At 42.5% G+C, this 24,485-nt stretch overlaps 1 protein-coding gene across 1 annotated transcript in view; it reads right to left on the bottom strand.

Annotated features, from left to right (window-relative positions):
• Positions 1–22,431, bottom strand: part of LOC145993200 (uncharacterized) — a 776,759-nt gene extending 754,328 nt beyond the window's left edge. Inside the window, exon 1 of the mRNA XM_083129421.1 lies at positions 22,327–22,431. The gene's annotated coding sequence lies outside the window, so the exon portion shown is untranslated. The remainder of the gene's footprint in view (positions 1–22,326) is intronic.
• Between the last annotated feature and the right edge of the window lie 2,054 nt (positions 22,432–24,485).

Here is a 24,485-nt window from a genome sequence, read left to right as displayed (position 1 = left end):
TTTCATTTTTCTTGAGGAAGGAAAAGAAAGCTGCTTGGAAAATAAAACACAATTTTCTCAATCTTTTACTTTGTTGGTGCCCTTTACAGAACAATCTATCTGACAGATGGAAGATTATTGCAACATAAGATATCTTGAAGTTAATTAGGTAAATTTTAGTTTCAAATTCTTACACAATTTTTCGTAGATCAGAATACATATCGTAACATTTGTGACTTGTGTGTGCATATGTATTTCTAGTCTGAGTATGTGAAATGGCAAATGTAAAATCCGCACCTTAAATTATTTTAAATATGTATGTTAAATTAAACTGAATTAGAATTTTTTGATACATTCAAATCCCAACAGACCCTTTATATTGTTAATATTCTTGTGTGTGTGTATCTGTGTGGGTGGTGATAGGCGGAAATACGTAAGGTTGAAATAGAGAAAACATGTTTTGAATTTTATCCTGGCCACCCTGTACAATTTTTTTTCCGCCTTGGTGACCACTCACCATCTCTCCATTGTATGTTCCGGGTTCGAATCCCGGCCTGAGAATTGATTTCCTTTGTACTCGTCCCATCGTCAATGTCACATACAGGGTGGTCATAAATAAAGTTGCCCTATTTAGAGCCCTCTGGAGCCAGTTCGAAGCATCGGATTGCAGTAAATCTCTGTATAGAACCTATGGAGACCATGAGGAAGCGATACAGAAAAGATAATAATTTTTCATGTTCAGGAGACAAAATTCTTCCCATGCACTTTCTTTGTGTTCACGGAAAGAATAAAAATTTAAGTACAAAAATCTTTCATTAATTAATCAAAATGTTCATTTTTGTTTCTCGAATCTCAAACTTTTTCACCATTAAAAATTAACACAATGTTCACAATAAATACATTTTTTTTTCAAATCGCCTTGTAACCAAGGCGATAACCGGTACAAACAAACATATTATGGTTCAGATCCTACTTGAAACTGTAGGACCATTCCCAATTAGCCTTTCTGTGCATAAAGTGTACTTAAAAACAATCCAATCAAATTTTTAAAGTGGATACTAAAATCTTAGTAGAGGCATTTGGAGAGTACTGGGCCCTCAATTGGGGCTCGAATCATCATTTGGGGCTCAGTGTTGCCAACTCCTTACTCGAAAAAATCACCAAGGTTTTTGGGGTAACCTAACCTAAAGCATGGAGCTGGCAACCTTTTTCTCGCCCGAAAGTAAAGCTCGGTGGGGGGCTCGCCTTGATGGTTTGCTCTTGTAAGGCATAAACCCCCCCTATTTTGTTACAGTGTTGCCAACATCTTACTCGAAAAAAATCACCAAGGTTTTTTGTCTAACCTAACCTAAAGCAAGGAGCTGGCAACCTTGCTTGAGGCTTGCCTTACAGTACAGGTGGCCCGGTTCTAAGCCATTATTTGAGGCTCGAATCATTATTTGAGGCTCGTTGTAGCTTTTTATGATGTATATTTTAAGGACACAGAGTTGGCAACACTGTAGGGGGCTTACTGTAGCCTGTTATGAGGGGGGTCTATTGTTTTCTGTTTACATCTGGCAATACTGCCGTAGATTTTTTGACAGTGTTGTTAACCTACTGGGTTTTTCACTGTAAATTTTCATCAAAGGACCTGAGGGGTCCACGTATTTTTTATGTCAAGACTCGTCGGTGTTACCTACCCACTCTACAAAAATTCCACTATATGATATTTTGAAGCCTTTCACGGTGTATGTTAACCTCACAAGCAGTGTTGCCAACTCGGGGCGAGGCGTAGCCTTTTATGGTGTATGTTAACCCTACCAGCAGTGTTTCCAACTCGTTGTAGCTTTTCACGGTGTATAATTTTTACACGCGCGCGCGTGTATTGTGACGAATGCACTCTCTCATCCTTGAAGGATGAATACAACTTATCGTAATTTTCCAACTGTGAGACCAAATGTATATATATCGTGACTTTTGTAAATCTCTTTCGGGAACAATATGTCGCACACACACACGCACGCGCGCGTGCCTGTATTGTGACGCAAGCAAACAAAAAAAAACTTTGCGTGTCATTACAAAAAAAAACTTTGACCGTATTCTTAAATAACTAACAAGGACAATGAATCTTTTTGGCTTCCGCAAACAGATCAACATGGAGACTGCACCGCCAAATTTCAATAACCTCTTACCTTCCGTGTTATCTAAACTCAATGGTTTACTGATTGTTCATCTCAACAGCATTTGGACGAAACTGAATGACGATGTGGGCAAGATGTTTTATGTTTTTAATAACAATTTACATTTCTACGAAATTCCGATCGACGGGAAACTTCAAATCACCGTGAATCCGGAAAACGCAGGCGAAATCAAAATTTCTACCGGCAAGAATATTTTTCGAATCAAGCACGACAAGATGCTTTCTAACATTACGTACGATGTTTCTGCAGGAGATTATCTTTACATGGAACTTCTCGGAGATTACGACAAACTCATTCCTCTCTTTGTAGAATTACGAATCGTTTATCCTATTATAAATAACCGTTAACCAAAAAATGCCTAACGACATTTTCGGCAACACCAAGCGTGTAGACCACGCAGAAGAGATTCTCATGTTGGATATTCGAGTTAAGAAGTTGAGGACCGATTTGATTGCTTTGCAGGAGACCTTAAACAAAAGTTTAGAGTCGGAAATCGCTACGCTCCAAACGCAATGTCTCGACCCCATTCTGAAAATCGATTCCGAACTGAAAACGCTCATAAAATATTATGTCGACGTACCTTCTTACGACAACGTTCAAAATATACAGTTGAGCGTGGATTCGCTTCAAAATGATTTGGCCAAATTACAGCAATTTCAATCGAAAAATGAAGATTTGGAAAAACTGAAATTCGAAATCGAAGAACGAACTTCCGCAATAGAAAAGAATTTCTCTGAACTTCAAACCGTCGTGAACGATATAGACGCAGAACGCTTGCATGTTGTTGTTTCCAAATTACAAGAAGAATTCACCAGCACGTTGGAAGAAATTAAATCCAAGTTGCAGACTTTGGAAGATACAATGACGAACCTACCATCGTCGGACGAACTGCAGGTCATCGGTAAAAGCGTCGCGAACATAAAAATTCAATTGGAGGCCTATCAAGATTTCGAACACATTCAAACCACCATCGCCACGCTTCAGGCGTCCTTGGAATTGATCAACGAAGAAATTAAAAATATTCACGCTGAAGCGAGAGCGTTGACGAGCATTCAAGACACGTTAAGCACGGTTCAGCAGAAGATCGAATATTTAGAAAATTTGAACGTCGAAACGAATCTCGCTCATTTTCATCACGTACTCGACAACATACAGGGTGACTTGGAATCGTTACGGACGAGCGTGCCTTCGAGCGAAGATTTGGAAAAATTGAAAACGGCGGTGACGGCACTATCCGATTCGAGCGACATCAAAAGCTCATTGAGCGATCTCGAGAGGTGGGTGGCCAATCTCCCCACCTCCAAAGAATTGCACGCTTTGAAAAGAAACATATCTCGAATGCTGAAACGACTGGAAACGGAAACGGCGAACGTGGAACAGATTCGAGACGAAATTAGTTCGCTGGTGTCGACGCTGCCCACTTCGCAGAGCGTCGCCGATCTTCACACGCAGTTTACAGAGATGCGAAGCATCGTGAACGATCTTACCGAGAAGAGCTCGAAATTGAATCAAGTCGAGAACCTTCAGAACATTGTCGTCAACATCAGAGATCAAGTTGGAGTGCTGGAATCCACGCAGGAATCGACGCTGGCCTCTTTCGGTGCCAAGTTGCAAGAACTCAACGAAAACTACAAGCAGTTGAACGTGGAAGTGAAAATCAAACCGTCGTTTTCTGCCGTAACGGATACCATAGTCGAGCATTTGCTGCCCATCGAAAATAAACTCGGACAAGTTCACAGTAATCTCGTCACCTTCGACACTAAATTCGCCAAATTGTTCACCTTGCAAGCCATCGAAATCAACAGCATACCCAATCAACAAAGAATCTCCACGTTCGTCGAAGGTAACAAACTGTACATGTTGCATCCTTATCATCCGTATTACAAGTTTCTCCTCGATGGCACAATTCAGATAAACGAATTTTCGTACTGGTCTCACGGCAGAAAAGCTAGCGTTCCCACCATGACCTTGATATCGAATCGTGGTGTCCAGAAAGCAGGAAACATTCCTCTGGCACGTTGGAACGAAACGCGCAACATATATGAAATACACGAAGACGAAGATCTTACCGTTTTCGGCGTGAGTGCCGGCGATAAGCTGATCATTCAAAACACGAGCGAGGTGCCACCCTCTTTGAATCCCATCACGCTTGTGCTTCTCTTGAAACGTAATCTCTAAAAAAAATGTCTAGGCAAGCCATCGTCGAAGAATTGCATAAACCTGCACGCCGTAACTACGAACGTTTGGCTGTGGTAACCAAGGGCATCGACGACCTCTGGCAAAGTGACCTTGTGGAGATGAGTAGCGGCAATTTGAAAAACGTACATAAATTGAACAAGGGCAACAAGTACCTCCTCACCGTCATAGACACATTTTCGAAATTCGCATGGGCTCTACCTTTGAAGGCGAAAACGGGAACGTGCGTCACGGAAGCATTCAAATTAATTTTTCGCGAAAGCGGCGGCAGACAACCACGGTTTCTGCAAACGGACAACGGTAAAGAATTTTACAACGCCGTATTCCAAAAGTTTATTCAAAAACACAAGATTCGACATTATTCGACCTTCAGTCACATCAAAGCCGGCATCGTGGAAAGATTCAATCGAACCTTGAAAACACACATGTGGAAACGATTCACGCTTCGGGGAAATTACAAATGGGTCGACATCCTGCCGGAACTCGTCGACACCTATAATGATACGGTACACAGAACGATAGGCATGAAGCCAGTTGACGTTACCAAGTCTGACGAGCAGCGTTTAATTTCTACAGTTTACTGTCCAAAGTACACACCCACGACAAAAAAAGCTAAATACAAAATTGGAGACCAGGTGAGGATCAGCAAATTCAAACGCACCTTCGAGAAGGGATTCACAAAAAATTGGAGCACGGAACTCTTTACGGTGGTTCTAGTTCTACCCGGAAACCGACACACGTATATAATAAAAGATAGTAGCGGCGAGATTTTGAAAGGAAGATTTTACGAAGAGGAACTCTCTAAAACAAAACACCTCGACACGTACCTCATCGAGAAAGTATTGCGTAGGAAAGGTGACAAACTGTTTGTCAAATGGCTGGGACTTCCGGAAAAGAGTTGGATCGACGCGAACGAAGTGATCTTGTGAGTACGTGGAACGTGGTGAAGCGTCTACCGGATCCGGAAAGTCAAACGAGAAAAAAAAAGAACGGCAAGTTGCTTCCCGACAACATCCGCTGTCTGATCGTAGGTCCTTCGGGGTGTGGGAAAACAACACTGCTCGTGGACAATTTTCTCCTCGCACCGAATTGGTTAGATTGGAAGAACAGGCACCTGTACGTGTTCTCGAAAAGTTTGGAGCAATCCAAATACCGGCAACTGATGAAACTGTACGATGGTCTGGACATTGCAACGTTCGCTTCGGAAATAAAACCACTCGACGATTGTCGTGAAAATTCAGTCGTCGTGTTCGACGACGCCATCCTGGAAAATCAAAATGAAATTCGCAACTTTTTCACGCAAGGTCGTCACAAAGAAATGGATTGCTTTTACCTAGCTCAAACGTTTTCCAAAATTCCAAAACAGTTACTACGCGACAACGCTAATTTCATATGTTTGTTTCGTCAAGATCACACCAACCTCAAGCATGCGTACGATGACTACGTAGGCGGAGACATGAACTACAATCAATTTTCGGAACGCTGCTCTACTTGCTGGAACGGTGACGATTTCGGATTCGCGACGATCGACATGACGAGGAAACCCAACGATGGAAAATACAGAAACAAAATCAACGACTTTCTAAACGTTGCAACGTTGTGAGAAACGACGTGTATAAATAACGTCATGACGAAACGAAAAATCGAAGACGAAAATCTCAAGTTGCGAGAATACCTCGCGAAACGCTTCAAAGGTTGGAAATCCGAGAATCGCGGATTCTACGAAGAGAAGAAACGTCAGGATCAACCTGTGATCGATGCCATCAGCGGTCTAGGTAAAGAAATTAAAAGTGTCACGGAACAAAATAAAAATTTGATCAACGAACTCGTACCGCTCGCAGCTAAAAGTTATGCCGTACCCACGCCCATTTCGAGCATTCCTTCGACGCCGTTCGAACTGAAGGATGCACCGGCACGGCGTCGAGCCATTGGTAGCACGTCGTCTTCGGATAAGATCGAGTTGGGACCTTTGGCACGAGACTACCTGAGTACGGGGAAATTCGACAAGGATGAAGTGTTCGGTTTGTATCCTAGCATGGAAACCAACGAAGGCGGTGGTGTGGTGTGGAAGATTGGGAAATCGAAGGTGACCTTCGAAGGCAACGACATTAAAGTCAATTTAGGCGACAAGGATAGTTGGAACAGGTATCCGGGTACGGTGGGACTGTGGGAACTCGTCGCCAAAAAGCAGCCGAAAGATTACACCGACGAAGATTACCAAAGTTACAAGGAAATTCTGATCATGACGGATGCCTTGTACCAGAACAACGACGCCTCGCAGAATAGGGTGAAATCGAGCAGCGGCGAGAAGTACAGGAATCTCATCAAACCGATTTGGAACCAGGTCAAAACAGGCAGCGGCGTCAAACGCTACAACACGTTACCCAAAGAATTCGTTTGGGTGGACGACGTTAGGAAACTCGTGGACCGATTGTTGGTGATAGCCGGCGAAGAGAATGCAGGCAACCGTAATTTCTACAACGAGAAGGTTGGCATCGTGGACATGATCAGCACGAAACTTTCCAACTTCATCGTGAACGACGACAAGGGCATAGGTTACCTGATCAAAATCATCAACACGCTGTCTCCGAAATTTTGGAACGTGGCCGAAGGAAAGGGACTCGTGAACGACATCATCAACAAGTTACCTTTCCAGATGCATCTACCTGGCTACCAGTACTGCGGACCGGGTACCAAACTCGAGAAAAGATTGGAGAGAGGAGACAAGGGTGTGAATCCGTTGGACGCCGCATGCAAAGATCACGACATCGCCTACAACACCACGCAGACGGATCTGGACGCACGTCACGAAGCAGACAAAAAATTGGAACATGCAGCTTTCGAAAGGTTCGTGAGCAGAGACGCATCGCTGGGTGAACGGGTCGCCGCACTGGGTACCACCATCGCCATGAACACAAAACAAAAATTGGGGTGGGGTATATAAATAACATCCAGTAAAAAAACAACATGGCTTGCATAACCGATTTGCCGCACGAACTACTATCTAAAATATTCAAAAAGGTAGTTAACGGAGATGTTAATAAACTTGTGATCATAGCTAAAACGACGCCGGCATTTCGCATCCCTTGTGAAATAGTTCTCAAGGACCGTCTTCGGGAGATCAGTGGAATGAGGTGCGGTGATCTCGACACTCTTCTGTCGGCCGCGGGGAAAAAATTGAACGAGAGGTTGGACGAACTGCACGAGGCGAGGCAGGGGAGAAGACGGTATACTGATGATTGTCGTAAGTCCAAACAGGAAACTGAAGAAATCATCACGCACATCATCGCGTTTTCGGAAGCACGAACTTTCTTCCTCTGTTAAAAAAATATTCGATAGAAAAAAAAATCTCGTGAAAAAATATATATATATAAATAACACACATCGTGAATAAAAATTAAATTTCTCTCTAACACTCTGAAATTTTTCTTTGATATGACGACTGAAAAAATGAGTGACCTCCAAGCATTAAAACAAATGCTAAATTTATCAGTCGAGTATGTAAAAATTCAGGAATTGGAAGTCGACAAACCTTACACGATAACTTCCGGTTTAATCGTTTCTACCCAGTATGGTCCCAAGGTACGCCTGTTGCTCAACGCACAATACAGTCTATTTTTACCAGATCGATACGCTAACATGTTATCCGACGAGAAGCTATCTATTTTAATCGAGAACAAAACTCGAATCGTGTACAAGGGGACAAAGGAACTTCTTGGCAAGAAAACGAAGCACGTAATAGAATTTGTGTAACGACTGCGAGGCTTTGAAAAAAAATCCCAGAACATTTATATATAAATAACATACCGTAAAAAAAAACTACACAAGAAAAAATCTCAGAATATATATATATAAATAACATACCGTGAAAATAACACATAGAGCATCAACATGAAGCCCAAGGGTGTCGTGTACCAGATACCATACTCCAATCTAAAAAATCTAGGTGCCCTCGATGGGTTACTCACCAAGAAACAACGCGAGAAGAAACGTTCTTGCTTGTCGAAAGGACACGGAATGAAATTACTGCTCAGCACACCTCAATTGAAAAGATTGCAGCGTTCGCGGAAACAGCAAAAGATCGGAGGTTTCATATTCAGCATCCCCGCCATCCTGGCAGCATTGGGGGCCGTGGGAAGTTTGGCCGGTGGAAGTGCCGCCATCGCGAAAACCGTCATCGACTCGAAGAAGAACAAAGCGGAATTGGAAGAACAAAAACGTCACAACCTGGCCATGGAGAAGAAGGGGAAAGGTGTGACCAAAAAGCAAAAAAGCAGCCTCGATGCTTTGAAGAAATATAAAAAAAAGAAAAAGCCCTGTCCAACTTCGATATTGAATCTCTGATCGAACCGTTGGGAATACGGAACTTCAGGGGTGTTTTCATGTCCGATTCTCTACCCTCTGCTGTGAAGAAAAAGGAGTATGGCGTGGTCAACCTGGACAGTTACAAAAATCCTGGTACACATTGGATATGCTACCTCAAAATTAACAATAACAATGCATTTGTTTTCGATTCGTTCGGTGGCACACCGCCTGCCAGGTTGGTGAAGTATCTCAGTGTTGCCAACCTCTACTACAATGACAAACGCATCCAGGGTTTCACCGATGTTAACTGCGGCCACCTATGTCTTTCCGTTCTCGCATACATGTCTAAAATAAATAACCCGTCGGTGGAACATTTTCAGAAAGCATTGTGGTACCTAAAACACCATGGGCGTGTTCCATCTCACGAGCGAATCTTCAATCTTGAAACTCACGCTGCACGACGACATCGTCTATCCTAAATCCGTGGCTCTGCGTGCATTCTACAGCATGTACCTCATACCTAACGTCACGCAGCACAACAACAAAATTAGCGTCGGAAGCGAACACATCGTCGTCACGCCAGGACAATACAATCTTTCCACTTTGCAAGCTCAATTACCCAAAGGCACATACCTTTCTCAAAATTCGGTCACGCACAGAGTGGAAATCCTATCCGCGACGGAGACCGTGGACCTGGGCACCATGGGAGAACTTTTAGGTTTCGAGAACAACCACCCAAAACTCGAAGCTGGCATCAAGCACACGGCAACAAACATTCCTAAATTTCTAGCCATAGAGACTCTGAACGTACACTGCAACGTGGCGGAAGGCATGATCACGAAATCTTCGGACGGATTATTAGGAAGTCACAAGCAGACGGGAATCATAGCCACTTTCAAACCAAGTTCCGAGTGCATGGAACCGATCATCTACACGCCCTCTTCGCCGATCTATTTTCCAGTATGTCGCAACCGCATAGACGACATAGAGTTGGTGGTGACGAACGAGAAAGGAGACGTGGTGGATTTCGCAGGTGCCACTACGACGGCCATCGTGGAGATCAACGTATAATAAATAACACACATAGTGTAAAATGGAGCAAATCGAAAGTTACGAATTGCAGTCTTTCCCTCCCAACCGTCGCACGTTCGCCAATCTGAACGAAGCGAACAGGGAGATCGAATACGACGTGGACGTAGGCGACGGGTTTATTCATCCTCACAGAGCGGACCTCTACCTTCAATTCGACCTGGTGAAGAAGGAAAGCGGAGACGCGTTTCCTGCAGCAGCAAACTTGATACTCGTGGACAACTTCGTGCCTCACCTGTTCTCGCAGGTGGAGGTGAGGAAACACAACACCGTCATCGACAGAATAGATTATCCAGGCATCACGTCGACGGCAGTGGGAACGTTGAAATTATCCAAAACAGACGCAGCGTACTACCAGGCCGGGGGATTCGAAGCCGGGACCAAAATATCGACGAGAAGTCACACGGTGCTCTTTCCCATGCGTCTGCTGCCTGGTTTCTTCTCGGACTACAAGGAGATCATGTGGAAGGGAGGACTGAGGATCACGTTTCGAAGAGTGGCCAACGACAACGACGCACTAATGCGATACGCTACTTTGGGTCCGGACGGCACCACACCGATAGCCAACACTTTACCCGAAGCAGCGAAATGCGTCATCCGGAGCATGGAATTGAGAATGCCGGTGGTGGAATACGAAACGAACTACGCCCTCAAGTACAAAGCGGAGATCTTGAAAAGTCCGCAGGTGCCGATTCACTTTCACGGTTACCAGTGCGTACAGAAGATGGCGTCGGGAAGTCACATGGAATTCGACGTGACGACACAGTTCAACAACATACAGTTCGACATGCCAGATTTCGTCGTAGTGCTTTTTCAGACCGGACGCGATAACGATCAGGAAAAAGATTCCAGCAAGTTCGACGACTGCAAGATCAAAAACGTTTATCTGAAGAACGGTAGGAACGAAGTGTTCCCGCGCGAGAATTACAACCTCGACATGACCAAAGACGATTACCTCAAACTTTACGAAGCTTACACGGCTTACAAACGCGTGACCGAGGGAAGCGTGGACGTGTACTACGCGCCCAGCGAATTCAAAGCACGGAGACCCATGACCGTCATCAACACCACGAAAAGAAAGCAAGTGGTGGTCAACGATCGTACCAACATCAAGATTGTATGCGAGTTCCACGATGCCTTGCCTGCAGATACTCTGTGCAGTGTCATTCTTATTGCAGAGAAAACATTTGTGTATGACGTCAAGAATGAAAGAGTGACTGAACAGTTTTAAATAAATAAAAAAAATAGCACACAATAAGAAATGTGGAATTTTATATATATAAGTACAAATTGCAATTAGCAGTTTCCAGAAGTTTAATTTTGCTGTGCCATGCATGCATGTAATCGAGGAAGTGGAAGTAAATTAAAATTGTTTTTTTTCGCATTGCCTATTACTTTTTGTTGCACTCTGGGCAGGCCTTACTAGTTTGGAGGCGATAGTGGCCCCACGGAAGTGTATGGACCCCACATTCAAGAATACACCTCTTGTCGTCGTGTGCATCCAGAGCAACTTTCCTGACAATATTAGTTGTAAGCACATGATCGACGCTTTGGATACGATGCTCTTTTTGTAGAATGGGCGATTTTGTTCTGAGGCACTCGAGGTAATCCTCAAACTTGAGGTGCTCCCGAACCACTTGCCTGCTTACACCCTTTGCCTTTTTTGTTACAGAACCCTCAGCCCGGATCGCATAGGCTTTGGCACGAAGTCCAGCAAACTCCACAATCACATCCCCGTCTTTCTCGTCCTTGAGTTTGCCGGGTATTTTTTTGTTCCGGGGCAGAATTCCATACCGGTTTAGCTGGGGATAGCCCGATGTGTCGAAGAGCTTGACAAGAGCTGGAACTTTGGCTATATCACCATACGCATCGGCCGTGCGAACATGGTACACCAAGCTGTCTGTGTCTGTGTAGAGGAGCGAGATATTGTGGTTGTAGTGTGCACGTAGTATGCCGTAATATGTCTCGAACATGCACAACTTGCTCAGATCCAAAACTGCAGCTCCCACATAGATGGGCTTGTTGAGTAGCACCTTGCCCCGGTTCATGTGAATCAGAGACATCTGTTCGTTGTAAATTGTTCGAGACCTGAACAGCGGGCTTGCAACAAGTCGACGACACTGTGTTTTCTTCGTCACCAACCTCACATCAACGTGATTTCGCACATTCTCCATGGTCTTCCCAAATACCGCATTGTTCATTAATTTGAAAAAATCGCGATCAAGTTCCGAAGTGGCAGCAGTGCGATGGTTGGTGTTCAGTTCGATGTACGGCTTCAACCATGGAGACTGCCTGAACAAGAGCACGTTGTAAACTGCTTTGACCGAGACCCCTTGCTGCATTAACCACTGGAGGTTCCGGTAGTGTAGCACATAACGCTTTTTGGGCTCCAAGTCCATGACGAGCTTCGGTTGATCCGAGCCAGGTGGACACTTGACTTCCGGAGCAGGCGAGAGGTCACAGAATGTATCCTGCAGCTTCTCGGGGAAGTCAAGGTCCACCTCGGCAAAAAACCCAAACTCGTCGCACTCTTTTTCGATGTCGTGGTATATAGGATCAGCCCACTCAAACTGTCCTGTTGGGAGTGGCTGCATCATGGAGTGCCCGTAAAGATTATTCACGTCAGTGTACATGATGTAGCTTGATGGTTGGGAGGGGTCGTAACCAGTGGCCATGTGGTGATTGTTGGCGTGTGCGAAGCGTTGCGACACTTGGACCATGCCGCCCCGGATAGCTTTCTCGATGAAAAGCATGATATCATTATCGGAGATAAGTGAAAGTTTAACTTTAGTCAGCAGGAGCATGGCCGACCATGCCAGTCCAGGAAGGCTGTAAAAATATACAGGGTCCAGGTTGTAAATGTTTATCGCAGTTGCCCGAAACGCCTGGAACACATCGGCAAGAAGCGTCACATCAAGCTTCAGGTATGCATCGTGGTAATCACCGAAAGTTCGGCAACCCAACTTGACCCACATAGACTGAGCATGCTTGTATTCCTCGTCGGTAATACCTGAACCTCTCAGCTGGCTGTAGAACTTATCCTGGGGAGGCAGCAACTCTTCTTCGAACTTGGAAGGGTCGGTGACGTATTCGTAGGGGTAGACCCCTTTACGTCTGATGAGTGCGACATCTAAGTTCGGGAAACTTGATGTGGTAATGGCTAGTTGGTCGTCTCTGAGCTTCCCAGCAAGAGTATCGAGGCTTGCCTGGAGGAACCTTAGAGAGTCGAGGAACCGAAGCTCGATGCTGCTGCTTGAGTCGGGGATCGGCACCCACTTGCTGATGCTAATATAACGCTCCTCGTTCTGTGCCAGGACATTGATTCTCGCATTGTCGTACCCTAGATGTGTGACCAAGTGATGGAAATCATATCCCGAGCCATTGTGAAAAAAGACCGGTATGAAGCGCGGGTCCCTGGCTCTCAAGTTACATCCGTTGCACCACGGGCCAATGTAGCTTCCGGTCCCATAATGGTCATGGTGGTGGACCTTTTTGTTATCGTCAGTGAAGACCGAGTTGCAAACAGGACAATTTAGAGCTATTTCGTGCTGATGCTTGTTTTTGGGAGACAGAGGCAGCATGGGCTTGGGGGCCAACAGCACCTTCCCTATCTTGATGGCTTCCTGTTGCATTCTCTCCAGGAAGTGTTTGACCGGGTCGGGACCGCGATACACATAGGGCTCGGAGGCAATATGTTGGTCTCGCCACACCACAACATAGGAGTAACTCGAGGCCTCGTGGATTTGGAAAGGAATGGTAGAGGATGTTTCGGGGTTGGGATGGCAGTTAGACAGAGGTTGAAGAAAGGCCTCGAAGTCTGCTACAATATAGGCAGGATGCTTCACCATAGCACTGTGCATGCGAAAACACTCTACTGCACCAGGTTCGGGCAGGATAGTTCGTGCAGGCTTGTTGGTACCACAGTAGAACATGTGGCGAGCTAGCTTCTCAGCAGCAATGTTGGGTCCTCGAGAGTGTTTGAATTTATAATGGTTTCGGTTGTCGAAAGTGGACAGGCACCTGCGACACACCACGATGTGACCATTATGTCTATTTTTCTGATTTGAAACAAGTCTGGAAAGAGAGCGAATAAGGGTGTAATGGTGATGGGTTTCGTCCTTGATGAGCAGGAGGTTGATTTCTCGTACCTCGTTGTTGTTGCTCACGTTGCTCACCCGGATGGGGTGGACCTCATTTTTGTTCTCGGTGAGACCGTAAACATTGATGGCTAATTGCAGGCCCAACAAGTCACGAGCACGAACCTCAAACTTGTGAATATGCGAGACTTCTACAGGGTAGGCAATCCCGGCCATTGCATCCTCCAGTTCCGACTCATACTGCTTGTAGTGGTTAACACGGTACGAGTGGTTTTCCCTAGGTATAGGGTGTAATGCTGCCAGCACCGACCAGAGGAAGCATTTGGTGTCTTTGTTCTGAATATTGAGAACAGCTTTCCTTGCTTCAACCTTGCGTGGCAGGGCAATATAGCTAGACCCTGCCAGTGGCAGGAACTTACTAAGGTTCAGACAAAGTTCGTGGGGGTCGCCACACAGCGAACCGCCCGAGCCTTCAGTCTGATGTTTCTCGTGCTTTGCCACAAGCTTCTCGACAAACTTGTCGTAGATGCTGTCGAGGTCAGTGATATCTGCCTGATGTAGTGTTTTTGCTTTTGTCGCATGGAAGAATTTATATATTTCATCAGACGGTTTCTTATACTTGCAGCATAGCACAGCATAGAATTTAGTGGAGTATGTAGCCAATGCATCGTTGAGGATGGATATTATCTTAGCTCGCTCGCTCTCCAGAAAACTACGCACATCGTAGAAGCTGTCTGATGTTATGTTAAAGTCTTCTAATAAATGCTCAAACGCAAATCGGTCTGCTTTCTTCGCCAGCTTGACGCGTTTGGCAGGTGGCGATGCATCGAGGGAGGTTACTTCTACCTTTCGCTTGGAAGGTTGCGGTAGAGATGTTCCAGTGCTCTTGCAAGTAAGCTGGTGTCGCTTGAAGTTGGCAATAGATTTATTTATTCCACACTTAGAGCACAGTTTGGTCGCACATATTCGCTTTCCCGGCACACAAGTACGACAGTGCCTTTGAAAATGTTTACTTGACACAGCAATTTGGCACGTAGGGCAATTTTTTTCAGAACGCATAATGCAGAGATTTTTTGGGGGTATGTTATTTAATACCGAATGCTGTGCAATGCAAAATATAATTGTTCACTTTTTTTTTAACTATTCTCTATGACCTTATTTGGGTTTTTTTTCGTCAAATTATATGCTTCTAGTCTCCTATACAATACAATATACGTACAATATTGTCAACAGTATCATATTTGAGCAGGTCGCTTGTCACCTAAACACTACAGCTCACAGGTTGGCAAAATCTGACATGAAAGCAGATAATACGCTTAAGTCTTATTTATATATAATTTTCACGGGCGTACAATATTGTCAACAGTATCATATTTGAGCAGGTCGCTTGTCACCTAAACACTACAGCTCACAGGTTGGTAAAATCTGACATGAAAGCAGATAATACGCTTAAGTCTTATTTATATGTAATTTTCACAGACGTACAATATTGTCAACAGTATCATATTTGAGCAGGTCGTTTGTCACCTAAACACTACAGCTCACAGGTTGGGAAAATCTGACATGAAAGCAGATAATACGCTTAAGTCTTATTTATATGTAATTTTCACGGGCGTACAATATTGTCAACAGTATCATATTTGAGCAGGTCGCTTGTCACCTAAACACTACAGCTCACAGGTTGGTAAAATCTGACATGAAAGCAGATAATACGCTTAAGTCTTATTTATATATAATTTTCACGGGCGTACAATATTGTCAACAGTATCATATTTGAGCAGGTCGCTTGTCACCTAAACACTACAGCTCACAGGTTGGTAAAATCTGACATGAAAGCAGATAATACGCTTAAGTCTTATTTATATGTAATTTTCACAGACGTACAATATTGTCAACAGTATCATATTTGAGCAGGTCGCTTGTCACCTAAACACTACAGCTCACAGGTTGGTAAAATCTGACATGAAAGCAGATAATACGCTTAAGTCTTATTTATATATAATTTTCACGGACGTACAATATTGTCAACAGTATCATATTTGAGCAGGTCGTTTGTCACCTAAACACTACAGCTCACAGGTTGGGAAAATCTGACATGAAAGCAGATAATACGCTTAAGTCTTATTTATATGTAATTTTCACGGGCGTACAATATTGTCAACAGTATCATATTTGAGCAGGTCGCTTGTCACCTAAACACTACAGCTCACAGGTTGGTAAAATCTGACATGAAAGCAGATAATACGCTTAAGTCTTATTTATATATAATTTTCACGGGCGTACAATATTGTCAACAGTATCATATTTGAGCAGGTCGCTTGTCACCTAAACACTACAGCTCACAGGTTGGGAAAATCTGACATGAAAGCAGATAATACGCTTAAGTCTTATTTATATGTAATTTTCACAGACGTACAATATTGTCAACAGTATCATATTTGAGCAGGTCGCTTGTCACCTAAACACTACAGCTCACAGGTTGGTAAAATCTGACATGAAAGCAGATAATACGCTTAAGTCTTATTTATATATAATTTTCACGGACGTACAATATTGTCAACAGTATCATATTTGAGCAGTTCGCTTGTCACCTAAACACTACAGCTCACAGGTTGGTAAAATCTGACATGAAAGCAGATAATACGCTTAAGTCTTATTTATATGTAATTTTCACGGACGTACAATATTGTCAACAGTATCATATTTGAGCAGGTCGCTTGTCACCTAAACACTACAGCTCACAGGTTGGTAAAATCTGACATGAAAGCAGATAATACGCTTAAGTCTTATTTATATATAATTTTCACGGACGTACAATATTGTTAAGAGCGTCAGTTTCCGTAGAGCTCTCTTTTTCCATCTTCCCTCTATACAGTGAAGCTGTAGAAGACACAGTTAGCTAACCTAGCATACAACATACTTTCCTAATTAATATGGATATTGTCACACATTCCTCTTATTTTATACTGTTGTAAATAGAAAAGATTATGTACGGTAAATGTTTTGTACATTATAGGGAAAAAATGCAAAATATCCCCCAACTTTAATTCGATCCACCTCTGAATCGAATTTTTTACATATTTTCACGCCGCCATATGTTGTTCTATTTTGCTTCTTTTACTTGCCTTGCTTAATTAACTCTCGCTAATTAGCATTTTTTTTGGAAGAAGTCAAATAGAACAACATATGGCGGTATGAGAAATATGCAAATTAAAGGATATTTTAGTAATATAAGGGCCCTAGCAATTAGCTTCGTCGACTAAGAGTACTCTTTTAAACATCTTCAGCTAGATCGTATTACTACGCAAGGACGTTTAAAATTTTTGGGTGTTGAAAAAGTTTGACTTACTTTTTATTTCTATTGTTTGCTAATAGATGGCGCTAATAGTACCCCCTCCCCTCCCTCTCCCCTCTTCTCCTCTGCTGTATGACAAATAGCACAAACATAAAAATCAAGATTTTGGAGAGCAAAACATAAAATTTGCATGCATCTGATGTCGAACTAGGAATTTTTTCTTTCGGGGAGTCAATGTTATTTTTTTACTCAGTCGTCATATAACATGAACACACGCAAATATTCACATGTGTTTTTTATTATTTTGTGTTCGGTAAGTACAAGTATATTCTTACATAAATTATTGTTTAATTTAATAAATTGTAAACTCGGAGCCTGCTATACTAACACTTCTTCTGTCTATTGAAAGCGAATGTTGCGTGCATGCTGAAATAACACAGAAAAAAAAAAGCGGATGGAAGCAATTTAAAATCAGTGGAGCAAGGTTAGTATTACGAGAGCGTAAAAACATGTGCTTTCATTCAACTTCGAAAAATAAGAATAAATGTGTGCATACAGAACACATATGCTTTCTTTTCACAGTTATAAAATCATATAAATTGTACATGAAGTAAGTTACGGGAAGGCTCTCTTTTTTATGTCTGTGTATATGTTGTACAATTAGGTACAAGTATTGTACAATTAGGTACAAATTGTTGTACAATTATTTTCCCCAGTTGTCCAGTTGGAGTTGGGGGCATAACACTGGTACTATTTGTAATCACAGTGCTTACTCATGTATTTTGTTTAATATTTTATTTCAAATTCACTGTCAGAAACTAGTGTTGCCAGTTTTTGGATGTAGGTTTACCTACTCTGTTGGTTGTCACTGTCAAGCTTTTAGTATTCGTACAGCATAAAAAGTTATAACCCCCCTCTCAAAATATATATATTGTATACGCCAAGATGCTCAATAGCCTAGCAACACATCATGAAAAAACATGCCAAGAGAACCCAGTGGGTTAGGTTAGGTTAGGTTAGGTTAGGTTAGGTTATGTGTTAGGTTAGGTTAGGTTATGTGTTAGGTTAGGTTAGGTTAGGTTATGTGTTAGGTTAGGTTAGGTTAGGTTAGGTTACGTTAGGTTAGGTTATGTGTTAGGTTAGGTTAGGTTAGGTTAGGTTAGGTTGTGTGTTAGGTTAGGTTAGGTTAGGTTGTGTTAGGTTAGGTTAGGTTAGGTTATGTGTTAGGTTAGGTTAGGTTAGGTTAGGTTATGTGTTAGGTTAGGTTAGGTTAGGTTAGGTTATGTGTTAGGTTAGGTTAGGTTAGGTTAGGTTATGTGTTAGGTTAGGTTAGGTTAGGTTAGGTTAGGTTATGTGTTAGGTTAGGTTAGATTAGGTTAGGTTAGGTTAGGTTAGGTGAATTTAGGAATGTTGGTTGCTACGTGCTTGATGCCAGCTTCGAGTTTTGGGTGGTTGTTCTCGAAACCTAAAAGTTCTCCCATGGTGTCCAGGTCCACGGTCTCCGTCGCGGATAGGATATACATTGTATACGCCAAGATGCTCAATAGCCTAGCAACACATTATGAAAAAACATGCCAAGAGAACCCAGTGGGTTTATAAGTCAGTGCTGCCAACTCCTATTTGTAGGTTAGCTTAGCCTGTGAAAGATCATATAGTGGAATTTTTGTAGAGTGGGTAGGTAACACCGACGAGTCTTGACATAAAAAATACGTGGACCCCTCAGGTCCTTTGATGAAAATTTACAGTGAAAAACCCAGTAGGTTAACAACACTGTCAAAAAATCTACGGCAGTATTGCCAGATGTAAACAGAAAACAATAGACCCCCCTCATAACAGGCTACAGTAAGCCCCCTACAGTGTTGCCAACTCTGTGTCCTTAAAATATACATCATAAAAAGCTACAACGAGCCTCAAATAATGATTCGAGCCTCAAATAATGGCTTAGAACCGGGCCACCTGTACTGTAAGGCAAGCCTCAAGCAAGGTTGCCAGCTCCTTGCTTTAGGTTAGGTTAGACAAAAAACCTTGGTGATTTTTTTCGAGTAAGATGTTGGCAACACTGTAACAAAATAGGGGGGGTTTATGCCTTACAAGAGCAAACCATCAAGGCGAGCCCCCCACCGAGCTTTACTTTCGGGCGAGAAAAAGGTTGCCAGCTCCATGCTTTAGGTTAGGTTACCCCAAAAACCTTGGTGATTTTTTCGAGTAAGGAGTTGGCAACACTGAGCCCCAAATGATGATTCGAGCCCCAATTGAGGGCCCAGTACTCTCCAAATGCCTCTACTAATCTTTTGTACTAACACTAACACTAACGAGAATACCAGTAGGCTATTTACTATTTCTATGGTATTCATTACAGAGTGTTTAAAGAAAACAATCCTATTATTCCTGCTAAAATTTTTCACATGAAAAATCAAGTACAGTGGCGCTTTACGTACCGGAAACTTCAGAATGAAGTTGTGCATAAGTGGACCCAAAAAATTCATCACTGCCACTAGACCTGTACGACTTGTGAATCACCCTGTAGCACAAGTTATAAATAGAGCCCGGAAGTTCAGGCATTTATTTTCGTTAAAATAGGCAGGCAAAAAGGCATTTATAATGTGGAAAATAGGCACTAAAAATGAAAAAAAGGCAAAATAAACCGAAAAAAGGAACATTTGGAAGTCGCTTACTTTTATCCATAATTTCTGGCAAAATGTTAAAATCTAAACTGGGAAGAGCATTTCAATTTTTTCCGTCTTGATTGCACATAACTACAAGGTGCTTTTCAAGTTCTCAACATTCATTGCTAGTCGTCTGTCAGAGAGAATGTTTTTCATAATAGAAAATGATATTTCACGAATTGAAGCCGCTTCATTTTCTGGAAGAGCATCGATCACCTCACTGATTTTTTAAGGTTGTTAGCATAATATATAGCTGCCCATCTCGTCAAGACTGGTTGTGGAGGTAAACTAAGCTCAATCGCAAATTCCTGAAATTTTCGGGTTTGAGAGGGAGATTTCAGAAATATCTTCTTTGTGTTCGAAATCAACCTATCCACTTCAGCAGTCAATCATGCACAAGAAATGTTAATCCGAACTCAGCATGAAATACTTTTTTCTCACACTTTTCTCCTTCAGCAATATTGAAACATGCGTGAGTTCAATATTACTTAAATAAGGCGAAAATTATTCATATAATAAACGGAAGAAAAATAAATGCCAACAACGTTTTTTACACATTTTTTTAAAAAAATTGTCATATTTCATTTAAAAAGGCAAAAAGGCATTATAATTAAAAATAGGCAGTGGGGTCCCAAATAGGCAAAATAGGCAAAATGAAAAGGCTTCCAAAACATTCGAAATAACATAAGAAACGTATATCCAGAAAAATTTTATCAATATATGAAGTAGATAAAAAGAGGCATTTTGCCAAACGTCCGGGCTCTAGTTATAAAACTTCATTACCGGATAGCAAAAGTTGGAAAGTGACAAATTCGCAATCCACAAGTGTAGTAGCCCTATTCTTATTGGATAGTAGAACGAGATAGCGTTTCCACTCGTCTGTTCTTGGCGACAAGAAGTTGTGTTAGCACCTCTAAATGGTTGGAGCGCTACCAAAATGTAACCAGAATATCGCATTCTTTGATGTTGACTTTTATGAAATCAGCAAGACCGCTTTTTGTTTGTTTAACGGTACACCTGCTCCTTTACATCAAACATAAAATGCACGCGCCATCTATACCTAATGGTTAAAATTAGATTGTCCTGACCGAACATAGCTAGATGAATTGCACGAATAAATAGCAAAACAAACTACAGTTGAGATTGACTGCTTTATACGTAACTCAGTTCTGTGCAATTCTGTTTTATACGTAAATTACTGTATGTTCCGGTAAAATATAATTTAAAAACGTAATGCATTTATACGTAATTTGGTGTTATACGTACAAATTTTCATAAAATTCAGTTGATTTGTAAGTAACCAAGCTACAATAATGTCACAGAAGTGACAGGTTTCAGTTGCTACTGGTCGGCCATGAAGAACAGAAAGAGGAAAAGTTACACGCTTGAGAAGAAAGTAAAATTTATACAGGAAGTGGATGCTGATCCACATAAAACTAAGATTGAAATAGCTGAAGATTTAGGCATCGCTTATGCCATACTTTGCATCATTAGTAAAAGAAATGCTGTTAGACATTTTTTTAAAAATTGGGTAGTAAAACTGTAGTGTTTATTGTAGTATTTCCGTCCCAAAGTGTTCACTAATAAGGTGGCGAATGTAATGTATTTAATTTTTAATATTTAAGAATCAAAACTTTAGATTCGTTAATTTTCCACTTTGTGGCGGAAATACCCTGTATTACGCATAGCTATTTTGTTCCTCAAAATAGGTACAATTACAGTATTTTAATAATGATATGACATGGTATCTAAATCCAATCAGTTCCACGTATTATTTTCTCGTCACCTTGGCATACGTATAAGGTTTAGCACAGCGTGGGGGCAAAGGTAGCAAAACGTGTGTGGGGGACAACGGCCCCCACGCTCCCCTACTTGCCGCCACTGGTAGTACTTTTTTTAAGATGTTCTTCAGACACTAAGACATACGTAAAATATTCTTAAATATGCTATATTTTATATGCTAAACAAAACCTATATAATTTCAAAATTTGTAGGACGTAAATAGTGGCCGCGGTGGCTCAGTCGGTAACGCGTCTGACTACCATGCTCAAGGTCCCGGGTTCGATCTCCGGCCGGTTCAAATCCGGGAACTTTTCTAACGGTGGAAGCGGCCCCGGCGCCTACTCAGCGTCGAATAACATGGGTACCTGGGGGGTAAAGGCGGTCAGGGGCGTGATGCTGATCACATCACCTTCACTCACGACCGGATCAAGAAAGTGTGGGGCGTTACCCCCACACCCCCTATACGCCTACATGGCGTGGTGCTATGCACAGGGGAACACTTTACCTTTTTTTTTTGTAGGACGTAAATATTAAAAACCATGTTAGAAGAAAATACTGAACGCGCCAAAAAATTGCCGGTAGCCTACTTGTTAGTTCGGGGAACGGGAGAGGGCGCCAAACAACAATACCACCTAGTGCGTCGAAATCTATATCTATGGGGCTGAAATGCAATGCGCACCTGGTCTCGGCACATATCCGCCACTGGTAAGCGATTTAAAAATACAGTCGTACATTACCTTATACCAAGGCATAGATCATACATGGATCTAGTTGCTTCATCGGGGCAACGAAACATAAGCACGCATCTAGAAGCTCATGTCCACTTTGACCAAACATGGCACTCTTCAAAAAAAGAATATATCACACAAAGTCGCTCACGTAGCACACGATACAGTACCTAATACACTGCCATCAAACCCAAGTTATGTACATAATCCACTATAATGCAGTGGGTTCCCACAAACACGCAACACAAAGCGAGAATTCGACCGACCAACCACGGACAGCCACAATGCACATCGCAAGAATTTAATGTGCACCTTGGAAAAACAGTTGCATGTGTTCCCTAGACTCATTAACTCTCTTGAACTGACACGTTGCAAGAAGCGCCACGTCGGGACTTTTTGGCCAAGGTAAAGTAGGTAAGTGGGCGGGGGGAGGGGGTTCGAGACACAGACATGTTACAAATAAAGCGGAAGATAGCCAACTCTTCAGTAATAAGCAGCGTTGCCAATAACGTACTAGTAATACTCACTAGATCGGTCAGGAAAAGTTACCAGAAATCACCATCAAATTTCAAGAGAAAACAATCACCATTTAGTAAACACTAGATGTAACCGGTGGCGGCGATTATGGGGCGTGTGAGGGGGAATTGCCCCCATTCTATGGGCTCTTAATGCTAAGCCTTGTCTACCAAGAGAAAGTAAACTTGCCCCCCCCCCAATATTGCACACAATCGCCGCCGCTATAGATGTTAACAAAAATTCAAATATGGCGAGATATCTCTATATTCAGTGACGTGGCTGGGGGAGTGGTTAGTTGGTTAGAAATCCCAATTTAATCAAGCTTTCGTTATGCAAAAAAAAACATGAGATACATGAATAAACTGAGAGAGAGATATACTCATTACTACATATAAGACCGTCACCTCACCCCCGCGGCTAATGCTTCTTGTAACGATAGTAACTTTAAATAGATAGTCAATAAGAAATTGCGTAACTTATACCCCTCCCCCTCTCGGCACTGGCATATGCAGATTTTTTTTCAGGCCGGTTGGCTGTACCTGCTTTATAGGGGCGCGGCATACAAAATAAGATATTTCGTATATTAAAAACTTTCTACTTTCAAAAATGGCAATGCGAGATTCTTTTAAGGAGAGGGTGCATTTACCACTCCGATTTTTTCCTAGTTCTTCACTGCTTTCTTTTGAAAATATTGGTTTTCTCAAAATTTCGCATGGGGCTGTAGCCCCATCGGATCCCTCCGCGTACGCCAGCGTCTCTCGGTATATCTATTTTAATATAATTCTTCCTAACAACACTGAAATTACTTTAGGAGGGGCATAATTTCAAGGAACAAAGCATTTCGATTTCAAGAAACTTTTGTCTCCTAAAACGGTGTCAAGTGTTGTCAAGGCAGGATTAAAGACATGCACAATCGCCCCCCACCCTTTCCCCTCCGAAACCTCAAAGTTCACAATAAGTATTCATGTTCAATAAACACGACAATCATCGGTTGCTTCCAAATTTTTTGTTAAATTTAATTTAAATTCTAATGAATAATAGCAATATAAAATGTTACTTACCAGCAGCGTTCACCGCAGGGGGGGGGGTTCTTGGCGGCAGGCCTACCCCCTTTTGGATTTCTTCTTCCTGGAACAATAAGAAAAAGTAATTCAATTCGCTTTTCCTGTTCAAAATTGTAATCAAAGTGTTCTTTCAGCAGTTGTTAATCACAATATAGATATAATAATAATAATAATCCAATAGCGCAACAGCCCAATATCGGGCCAAGGCTTACCTACCGACTGCTGGCCTCCCTCCCACGCGAGCCACCAAGGGGGCGTGGAGATCTGCAGCCAGACTAGGGGGACGGGTGGTCAGCCCGACCGACCCCCAGCCGTTGATGGTTACCAGTCAATATTGAATGTACATTGGTGGGGAAAAAAATGCTTCTCCCATAAGTACGCCCATGTTTCTTTCCACCACTGTACGTACCATAAGTAACAACTAACTCACTCACTCTCTAACCTTTTTAAACCCGAAGGTTTATGGCTGCAGCAACACAAGCCCTCCATCTGTCCCTATCCTGGACAAGATCAATCCAATCTCTTCCAGCCTTACCAATTTCCTTTAGGTCCATATCAACGTTAACTCTCTATCTTCGTCTTAGCCTT

This window comes from Lepisma saccharinum, chromosome 1 (genome assembly GCF_977018435.1).
Source record: "Lepisma saccharinum chromosome 1, izLepSacc3.1, whole genome shotgun sequence".
NCBI lineage: Eukaryota > Metazoa > Arthropoda > Insecta > Zygentoma > Lepismatidae > Lepisma > Lepisma saccharinum.
This window is presented reverse-complemented; position numbering and strand designations above follow the sequence as displayed.